The sequence below is a fragment of the Zerene cesonia genome, chromosome 13 (genome assembly GCF_012273895.1).
Source record: "Zerene cesonia ecotype Mississippi chromosome 13, Zerene_cesonia_1.1, whole genome shotgun sequence".
NCBI classification, from domain to species: domain Eukaryota; kingdom Metazoa; phylum Arthropoda; class Insecta; order Lepidoptera; family Pieridae; genus Zerene; species Zerene cesonia.
In genome coordinates this window covers 4,245,553-4,256,019 of record NC_052114.1, presented here as the reverse complement: position 1 = coordinate 4,256,019, position 10,467 = coordinate 4,245,553, and positions in this window count along the sequence as shown.

The following is a 10,467-nucleotide window of genomic DNA, read 5'->3' as shown; positions in this document are numbered from 1 at the left end:
AGTAGCTAATTTCCGGCTTTACTGCTAAGAACAGTAGCTATTAAATATCATCATCATCATCATCACCATCATCATGATCTTCATCACCATCATCATCATCATCATCATCAACATCGGCTCACATTCGTTTCCGCTGCAGGGACATGGGCCTTCTATGAGGATTCAGGCTATATATAACCTATTTATCTGGGTAAGTGCGGGTGGACAGATGTCACATAACTTTTGATTCTCGAATATGCCGGTTTCGTAGTGATGTGTAGAAAAACTCACAACACCATTTATATCTTCACGTGCGTCCGCTCTCAAACCCTCGACTTTTCTGTTGAATCTAATTTATTAACCACTGATCAAACCCAATTCAACAAACTAAAAAAACAATAAAAATATCACAATCAATAAGTAAAAAGATAAACACATCTTTAAACAAGACTGTTTGGTGTTTCGTTAGATTTTTAATAATAGCACAAGAAAGAAAAATTAGTATACATATGTTATACCAACCTTTATTTTGAGTTCATATCGCTCTCATAAGCAAGGAAGGTTGTCTATGTAATTAGTATTAATAACATATTATTTATAAGTCTCGGCCCTAGAGATGTAATTAATTATTTTTCATGTCCACGACTTATGTCGTCCACGCATATAACGTTTATTGATTTTATCTTAGTAAAAATCATAAAGGTTAAATCTGATCAACTTTTATTATATTATATACTGAAGAGTACTTGCATTGGGTGTTTCAGATTAAATTAAGCTTCATGTGTGGATGTAGTGTTCCCGCGGTCCCGTCTAAAGCATCCATCGGAACAACGTGGGGTTTTAGTGTGTAGAAATCAGATATAATCCACGGCTCCTTCCCCGATAGCCTTGGGTATTTTATGCAAGATTTCCCCACTTAATAAAAAGGTCATATCATCACACTTCTTCATTTTAGAAGTTTTTTAACAAGATGCTTTCACTTCACACATACTTTTATTAAATTGTTATAAATAAAAATGATGGCGCAAATTTTTATTTTTTTATGGTATTGGCAAGCAACGAGCAGACGTGTCGCCTGGTGTAAAACGAATCACGCCGCCCATAAGCACCCACTCCGCAAGGAAGTGAATGTGTTGCTATCCTCAAATAAGGATTAAGGGTTAAAGTATTCTACACAAATACGGAAAAGATGCCTTGCTAGATTATTTTATATGCAAGTATAATTTTAAATAATACAGATTAATAATTATTTTAAAAATAAAGTGAACCCTCTCAAATGTCTGAACTAGATTTATAAAAATTGGTTCACATAATAAAAGTTACAAAGTAACATACACTAAAATTATAGTCGAATTGATAACCTCCTCCTTTTTTGAAGTTGGATTAAAAACAATTTCACGAATTATTTTAAATTGCTTAAAATACATTGACAAAGGTATTCCGCTGAGACAAAATGTACAAGAAAATAAGTTTCAATCACAACAAGAATAAAAGAAAACTTACCTCCCAAAGCGATATAAGCACATGCTAATGACGTCACGCCTGAATTTATATGGGAGACGTGGCTTTTGTTGAAATTTTAATGAAAACGGAAAATGAATGCGTTGTGCTAAGCATTTTACATTAAGGTGTGTTGATATCGCATGTTTGAGATGACGGCACTGCGTTAATATATTATTTAAAGTATGTTTCGAGTAAAAACGCGTTTATTACGTCAGGCATTATGATCAAAGTGGCTTTTTCATTGACAAAATATGGGATGAGCTTTCGAATATACCGAAGTTGTAGAATTCGTGAAAAATTTCTTAAGATATTTCTCTTTGATATTGGTCGAAAATTGTTATGAAGAAACATTATCAATAGAATGCTCATTGATCGATTCAAAAAATATGACCCTAAAATAGCTCATTAGCTACAAAACTAGCTTTTCGTCCGCGGCTCCGCCCGCGAAGTCAAGTAATAATATAGCTGCGGATTTTAACCGCATGGTTCTTTGTTTTCGCAAGATTTTCGGAATCATGTCTTGTTCTTTCTCAGTTCTATCGGTGAAACAATCTCGGTACCAAACATTTAAATCTGTTGAGTGGTTTTGGCGTAAAGAAGAGATAAAAAGACAGCGTAACTTAAGTAGTCATAACATTATATGTAATACAAAACCGTGAAGGTATACTTTGTTCATGATAATAATATGAACAACTTCTAATCAACTCTGCATGACGTTCAGAAAAATATTGTCATATAACGTCGGGCAACTCCGAAATTAGTTTTAAATGTTCTGTAAAAGTATGCTTCAATTTAAACTTTCATACACGGAACTATGTAAGGAAAGTTAAGTCCTCTTCGAAAAATAAGGCCTCTCTCAAGTTCTGATTGATATTTATAATTTTATAATGTTAACATTTTATGATGATACCCGCGGAATCGGCCGCTAAAGAATGTCGATTGTCCAGGACTTTTATCCACGTAGTTCCCGCTGCTCTGCGATTTTCAGGTCAAAAATTATTCTATGTCCTTTCTCGTGCCTCATACTATTCTTGGATCGAATTTCATCCCAATCGGTTCAGTGATTCAGGCGTGACGATAAGACCGACCGACAGACAGGCGGATAGGCAGACAGAGTGACGTTCGCATATATAATTTAAGAAGGGATATGTGGTTAGTATTAAAAGTTTATTTTGTCAATGTAATATCATATTATATTATAGGAACTGAGAATTTATTGTCAATTTGCAATTTAATTATCATCAGCAAATCTAATTAATAATACATTCTGGACTAGTAATGCTTATGTAAAATAATTACGGCTGTTTTGAATATTATTTAATTATAGAAAGAAAATGAATGGTAGATGTGATTCATTGATTATAAAAAATCATGTAGGTACATAAGGTTTGCTAAGTTCACATTCCACACTTTCACTATCCCTAATCTGTCTTTTCTTCACGCCTAAACTACTGAACTGATTTGGATTAAATTTAGTGCTAAAGTGGTTTGAAAACAGAGAAAAGATATACGATAATTTTTATCGATAAAAATATATGTTTTATAGGGAATTAAATGGGGTAAACCAAGAAGCTACTAACTGCTTGGTTGAAGCCGCGGGTGGGGTGTTTTGTTTCAGGTATCCAATTGCAGCTTGTATCCAAAAGTTTTATACAGACCAAAAGCTGGCAACAAAAGGTCAGACTATTTTCGTTTGTAATCTACAAACGAAGGAACTAAAGATAGCGTGTCCAAGAACTGCGTGACCGCGCCTCATTGATCACTATTCTTGAAAGATAGATGCGAAAGACATTTTTTTTCACACGGATCGTCCCCCAGCGGGCAAAGTGGGTGCGAGCAATTCTCATACCTATGTAATTTGTTACTTTAATGCGACGTGTGGCCACTTGGCGTTCCCCAGCGCCTTTTGTACGAGATTTAACTGGGCTTTTTATTTGATCGAGAATGTTTTCTAAGAAACTTTTTTGGCGTCATTTTTATTGAGGTCTGCCTGAAATTGTCGTGGATATAATATATTAGTTTAATAGAATATTCGTGTGTCGTCGGAAACTGTCTCAAATAGCTGTGTGTCTCCTAATTGCTCGTTTACTATCAACTCCTTGATTAATGGACTAGGCACGAGTAATTCATTTGTATATATAAGCATTGCCGTGTCTTGTTGCTTAATTAGGTTCCGATCGTAATATACGGACTTTGTGGAAATTAAATACGCTGGTAATTTTCAGATGAAAATTGCTACTAAATATCATAAGGCAATTTAAAAACAATTGTTATTTATTAACAATAAAAATATAAACATTTATTTTTCGTTACAAGAACCAGCTTAAACAATCCAGTTCCGAAAATTTCATCTTTTTTACTTGAACGTTCGATATTCTGTCAAATATTAAAGTCTAGTTTTATACATATTGTCCATTATAGTGGCTAGTTTAGTTTATGAAAATATATATATTTTCGGAATGCCATAGTTATTAGCAATAACAGAGTGGTGGCTAAAATCGGTCCATTCACGCAAAGCTTCGTTCAAAGGTAACATCATTTACTACTTGTATTCCGACGGCGTTCGGAACTTCGGATTCGCAAACGCATCCGTGAGTCCAACAAAAAATATTGCCCTTTGCTTCCTGCACTGAAAATTCGAACCTAGTAAAACATTTGATGGGAAAAGTGGACCGCGTTTGGTTTATTTACACCAATTCGCTTGGAGTGCTTTCAGTACCGCATCTGGTGGAGTTATGAAAAAGCATCTGAATAAAATATAACAGCAACAAATGTATTTTAAATACCAATGACTCAAATGAATTTCAGTTATAAATAATTAAATCGTAATTTTTTAGTTATCATTCATTTCGAATTCTGCCTAAGGACTTGGAATTAGCTTAGCTATTATGAGGGTAACCGGATTGACTTTAAATTTATTTAATGACCAATCCATTTATATTATACCAAGACGTCATATGAGATCTTGCGGCGCATTCTCTCAATCTATTAAATTTGATTACGATTTGAGTATTATCCACCGCATTGCAAGTAAGCACGTTAGAATGATTTTTTGTTCGTAGGTTTTCGAATTAGGAAATATCTCCTTATTCGCCAGGTATGTTCAGGTCATGGTGAAGTTGATTAATTTATGATTTACGATTATGATATAATTCTAAAGTACCTATAACAACATTTGTTGTAACAGATATAACCTAGATATAACCTGTATATCAGGTATAAAATTGGACCCATACACTTTCGAGTGGGGTCATCCAGGACTCCTGCTTTGATATCGTATTTACTGATATTTACGTAGAAGTTTCAACGAGTTAGCTAAGATTTTAACAACAACAGAACAGTGAGGCTGAGCGTTTTAAATATTTCATACAGTAGTATATACTTTCTGTTATGACCGATGGATTAGTATATTTTCTCACAAATGCGGTATTATTTATTTTCCCGAATCGTTATAGCCACGTTTTTCAATGATTCCGTGAGCCTTGTAAAATCTAAAGTAGTGCTAGTGTATTCATTTGTTGTGGGAGACTTTTCATAATGAGGGTTTCTTAAAAGGCAGTAAGTAAGATGCTTGTTTATACGATTCCTTTCTATATTTAAGAAATAAGCATTATTTGAGTTGTTCTTCATTGTCTGGGATTAACTCACGACTTGTATAGCTTTTATATATTTTCTATAGTGATTTTCCACGTAGGAAAATCAGTTGTAGCAGTAGGTCGTAGCGTCTAGGTTTTACGAAGTTTTTCAGATGTTATATGGTATTTTCTTATGTTCTAAAAAATGTGTTCGAGTTTTGTTTGTTGTAAAACCTTTTTGTGTTTTTCCGAAGAATGTTCGTAATTATTTTCGGTTTTGTAAATACACAAATCGAAACCCAGATGTAGTAATCCAGATTTCTTTTTAACGACTGTTGGAAAAGGTAGTTGGTTAATTGATTATTTTCTCAAGTTTTCGCTGTTGAATAAAATAAAAGTCTCATAATTTATCACATACAAAACAAAATTAGATAAAAGGTAAGGATAATGTGCTTTTAATTAACATTAATTTGTATGCCGCAGAACTTTCACATCACAAAAAATATTTGAAATACCTAGTTAGGTAATTTTTTCTCGAGCTTTATCGATACCAGAGAACCGTCTTTATATTTGTATCGACCCTTCTAATTCAATACAATTTATACAACCACTACCATAGCATTGTATGCAAATTTAACCCTCTCATAAAACAGCAACGCGTAAGTACGTAAAATTCTGTTTGTGTATGGCTGAAGTCACCTTGATTTATTTAGAGGCAGCAATCGTGATTTATTCATAGGCACAGGGTTCTTCCGAAGTGTTGCAATCTTTAAATTTGTCACGAAAGGCTTTTGTTACCAGACGTTAGTACTTTTTTATCAAAATCTTTATAGAAAATTTTATGTGACAAAAAAAAATCCTTTAACCTATTTGTATTAGTAGGTATGTATGTCGGTGTTTAAAATAAATGAAACTAAACGAATGCTTAGAATTTTACGTATCAATAGGTTACTAATTAAATCTATAAACCATTCAAAGCGAGCATATATAACCCTTAAATATATAAAAAGCCTTAGTTATTAAAATATTCAGAGATATTAACGAATATAATGTGAAAATGTAATCATGCGATTTTGACATGGACATAACTTTTTTGGCGCCAAAACATAAATACAGGTGAGAATATTTAGAAAATTGTATCAGTTATTTAGTTCAATTACACAGTGAAATAAATATCGTTAATAAGTAGGACAGATATCATTAAATATAATTAAACAAACTTTTATATGCGACGAAATGTAAATAAAAATGTTAAGACCGCTTTCATACTTCTTCGTGAACAGTAATAAAGAGATCCCGTTTATTCTTTTAATTTACGCGCTTAAGTCGCTCTCATTTAATCCAAAACATATTTTCGCTCCTCATTTAATTTCATGAAAAATATTATCTATCTACGCGAAGTTAATAACCACAATCCACTGGTTTATTAATGCCACGCGGCTTATCTGACGCTTATGTTTTGAGATGCGACGTTAATTTAAGAATTTATGAATTCCTCAGGAAAACATGTTAGATTGTTATCTTAATTAGGATTTTTCATAACATTAAAAGGATGAGAAAGCGACATAGTTTATTTGTACATACTTTACTATACAACTAGTTTTTAGGGTTCTGTAGTAACCTTAGGAGCCCTTATAGTTGCTAAATAATGTAAAAAAATCAAAGAACATATGTTCATACACTTCCTACATTAGAAGTTGCAAATAAAATAAAATTCTACCCCTCGAGATAGGTTTATTATAAGGTTTCTTTAACAGTTTCAACAAATTATTTATCGTTTACGTTTATTTATATACCTTTTTTGAGATCTGTATGACCTTGACCCATATATGCGGAAGAGCCTCTTAAAATCGAAAAATTTAATTTAAGTTGATATAGTAAATACTGAAAAAAAATTATCAAGCAGTTATATTTGGTTTGCATACTACACTAGTACAACTGTATTTCATCATCATCAGCCCATATATGTTCCCACTGCTGGGACTCAGGCCTCCTATGAGGGTTCAGGCCATAATCCACCACGCTGGCCAAGTGCGGGTTGGCAGATGTCACATGCCGTCGAACTTTTAATTCTTGGACATGCCGGTTTCCTCACGATGTTTTCCTTCACCGTTGAACAACTGTATTTATTGAGCGGTGAATAGAAGAAAGAGTATCAATTATACTGTAAGAATAACCTTCATGTATATTACTTACTGTTTTTATAAGTTAACCGACGTCTACATTAAGCCGTTAATCCCACTTTATACTTTATATATTACCAATAATCACTTAATACTGTATTAATATAGCGACAAGATTGCTAATTAGTTGGTTCTTAGCTAGTGTATTCAACACTAATTTATTTGGGTATCAAGTACTCGTATGTATGTTTTAGGGAATTCATAAGCCTATACTCATTCAATGAAACAGAAAGGGTTAAAGAAATTCTATTTCGCTATTTACGTGAAATAGAGAAAAGAAACCAGGATCATTTTGACCACTGGTCGATTTTCAACCATTTGATTTTTACGATTTATTGCGTACTCTGTTGTTTGTATCGTGGTTGTTCTGAGAAACCTATTTCTAAAAACTAAAACAAATGCAATAAAAAACTGCAAATAACCAGTTATATCATATCTTGTAACTCGTTTCGAAATAGCATTTAAAACTACGTGAGTGATAAAATTGCTTTATTTGGCTACACGTTTCTAACATTGCGTGACAAAACGTGGCTATCCTCTAATCAGATTATGTGGCCATTTGGTTGTCTTTCTTGTCAACTATCAGACCCACGCAATAAAAGTCTACGGATCCATTTGTGCTACCGTAACAATAAATTGTGGGCTTACTAGTGTTTTGAAATATCATGTTGTATCATAGATAGCAAATGTATTTATCTGTTGTATAATTATTTGAGACTATTGCTATGTTTTCTCTTCTCTTAAATTGGGCTTTGCCACTTGTACTAGGTTACAAGTTGTATACCTCGACCAGATGCAATGAAACACAGTGAGAAGAAAGTAAAGACAATCACAGTCACAGTATAGAGAATTCTTAGCCTATAGTGGAGCTATCTATGATTTGAGAACTTATGATACGCATGTTTTTCATTAATGATACAATTTATACCACGTCAATTACTTAATTTCTTCTTCGTAAGAAAGGTCAATTTGTCCCATGTGGCCATTAAAATTTGCTCTAGATGTAACAATTTGAAGAAGGTTTAGTTTCTTGTTAAAAGTAAATATTTGCAATAATTTTGCCAAGAGAATATTAAAAAATCCATCAAGGTAATAAATTAGACCTTCAGTTTAGGTATTTATCTAAATGTAGGTATGATGAGAAAATGTTGTTTATTTATATTCAATTAGTAATGGATTCATTTTCTTTGAACCATTTCTGTGGTTCTCGAAAAACGTTACATCTTGGTTCGTGCAAGATTTAGCTCTCTAATGAAATAAGAATGAATAATTAATTGAATTCCTAATCCTCAATCCAGCTTAATTAATAAATTAATCTGTAACTAATATTCCTCAATTTATGTTTGATAAGATTATTAAAATAGAGTACTTCCAATAATAGAAATGTTACTTTGACGTACTGAGGTATATACATATTATAAATGTGTTGGTTCGCGTGAGTAATAAAAAGTGTGCGTGTAGGTACAATATAATTTTCAACAAAATAAAGTTATCCTGAAATGTTTACTTATTGATTAGCAGTAAACGTCGTGGGAAAAACAAATAACCTGGCTTACTAGCCAGTATAAAAATTTTAGGCTGCTTTATCTTTGAATGTGTATCATGTACTATATCTTTGTACATGTGAATTATCATAATGAGCCTTCAAATATCTCGAAAATAATTCTACAAACTATTAAAACAATATGTAGCCATTGCTTTGTAGAACCAGAGTTGGACTATGAACCCATGTGAAATCACAATATTACAAAACTATAAAAGAGGAGCCTTTAGTTACGAATATGATATAAAATATGTATTGAGAATTTGGGATCTTCTGTTGATAATGCAAACAATTCGCCACGAAATAAGCTTAGAAGTCAATCTATAATGTTAAAATTAATTAATCTAAAAAAATTGAATACCTACCTTCTTTTTACAATAGTATTTCTCTTCAACTCTGTAATGGATGCCGTGTCAGTCGCATTATAAACTCTCATGTCAGGAACCCTAATTATCGTCCCTGAACTTATGATATCTTATAACAATATTTTTTGGATAATTGTGAGAACTTCATAATTATGTCCATATTACGTACCTACAAGTGGAGGCATAATTTCTTATTTAAAATATCTCAAGTACTTTATAAGGTAAGTACAGAAGCCTCTTGACCCTCTCAGACAAAACCCTAAAGCATTCAAATAGGTATTATTTAGGAACAACAACGGGTGCTCATTTGCGAACAATCACAAGCAACTTTGCGTAGCTCTACAAAGTTAAAACTTCACCCCAATTGTATTATTTATAATACATACAACTTTGTTCTTACGAGTTACAAAGCCCTCGTCTCGACATCTTAGAAGAAAGACGTCATAAAAATGTTATTTCCTAAAAAACTGTCAGACTACCCTTGTTTGTATTGCATTGGACCCATCTCGCGGAGTTTGAAACTTCGCGACAAAAATTTAATAACACAGTTAGAATCTCATTTAAACTTTTACAGGGTGTTATAAACATGAAATACAATTATTTGCACTCTGTTCACGCATTTAACACGTAGCTACACCCTTTCGCGTGTCCCACGTTATTAACTCACAACGCGTGTTTGACACGACCACTTAATTGTGACCTAAACTTTTTGGCACATTACCCTGATATAATCACTTTGTTCGTTATCCGAGGGGAGCGAGGTGGTTCATTTAAAAGTGGCGGGTTAATTATTTTGATGGCCCTCCTATCACCCGTTGATTTACGTAAATGATTCTTCGCGTGCCAAATTATAGTATAAGGGAAGATTACAGTTACTTTAAGTTGTTGGTTTGAATATTATACTTGTTTGATATTTCAATTCAATTCATTCACAAAGTTCTTTTTTCGTGTGTTTTCTGTAATAAGTTCTAAATAACAAATATAAATGTATCATTTAACGCCCATTATAGAGAAAAATATTCATTTTATGTACGTACATTTTATCATTAACTTTTTATTCGAATAGCAAAACTTCACAATACGTATTTGGCATAGTTCCATTATGGGATTAACGTAGGTTTAACTAAAATAAAATTATGTAACAGCGATACAGTAATTTATAATATTGTATTTATTATTAGTGGCGCTAATTGTGAAAGCATAATATTTTATATTATGAAATTTTAAACAAATCATTCAAATGAAGAAAATTTGAGCTATACAAAAAAGATTGCATTAGGCCGGTGAATCTTCCATAACTTTTTTTCAGAAACAAATTC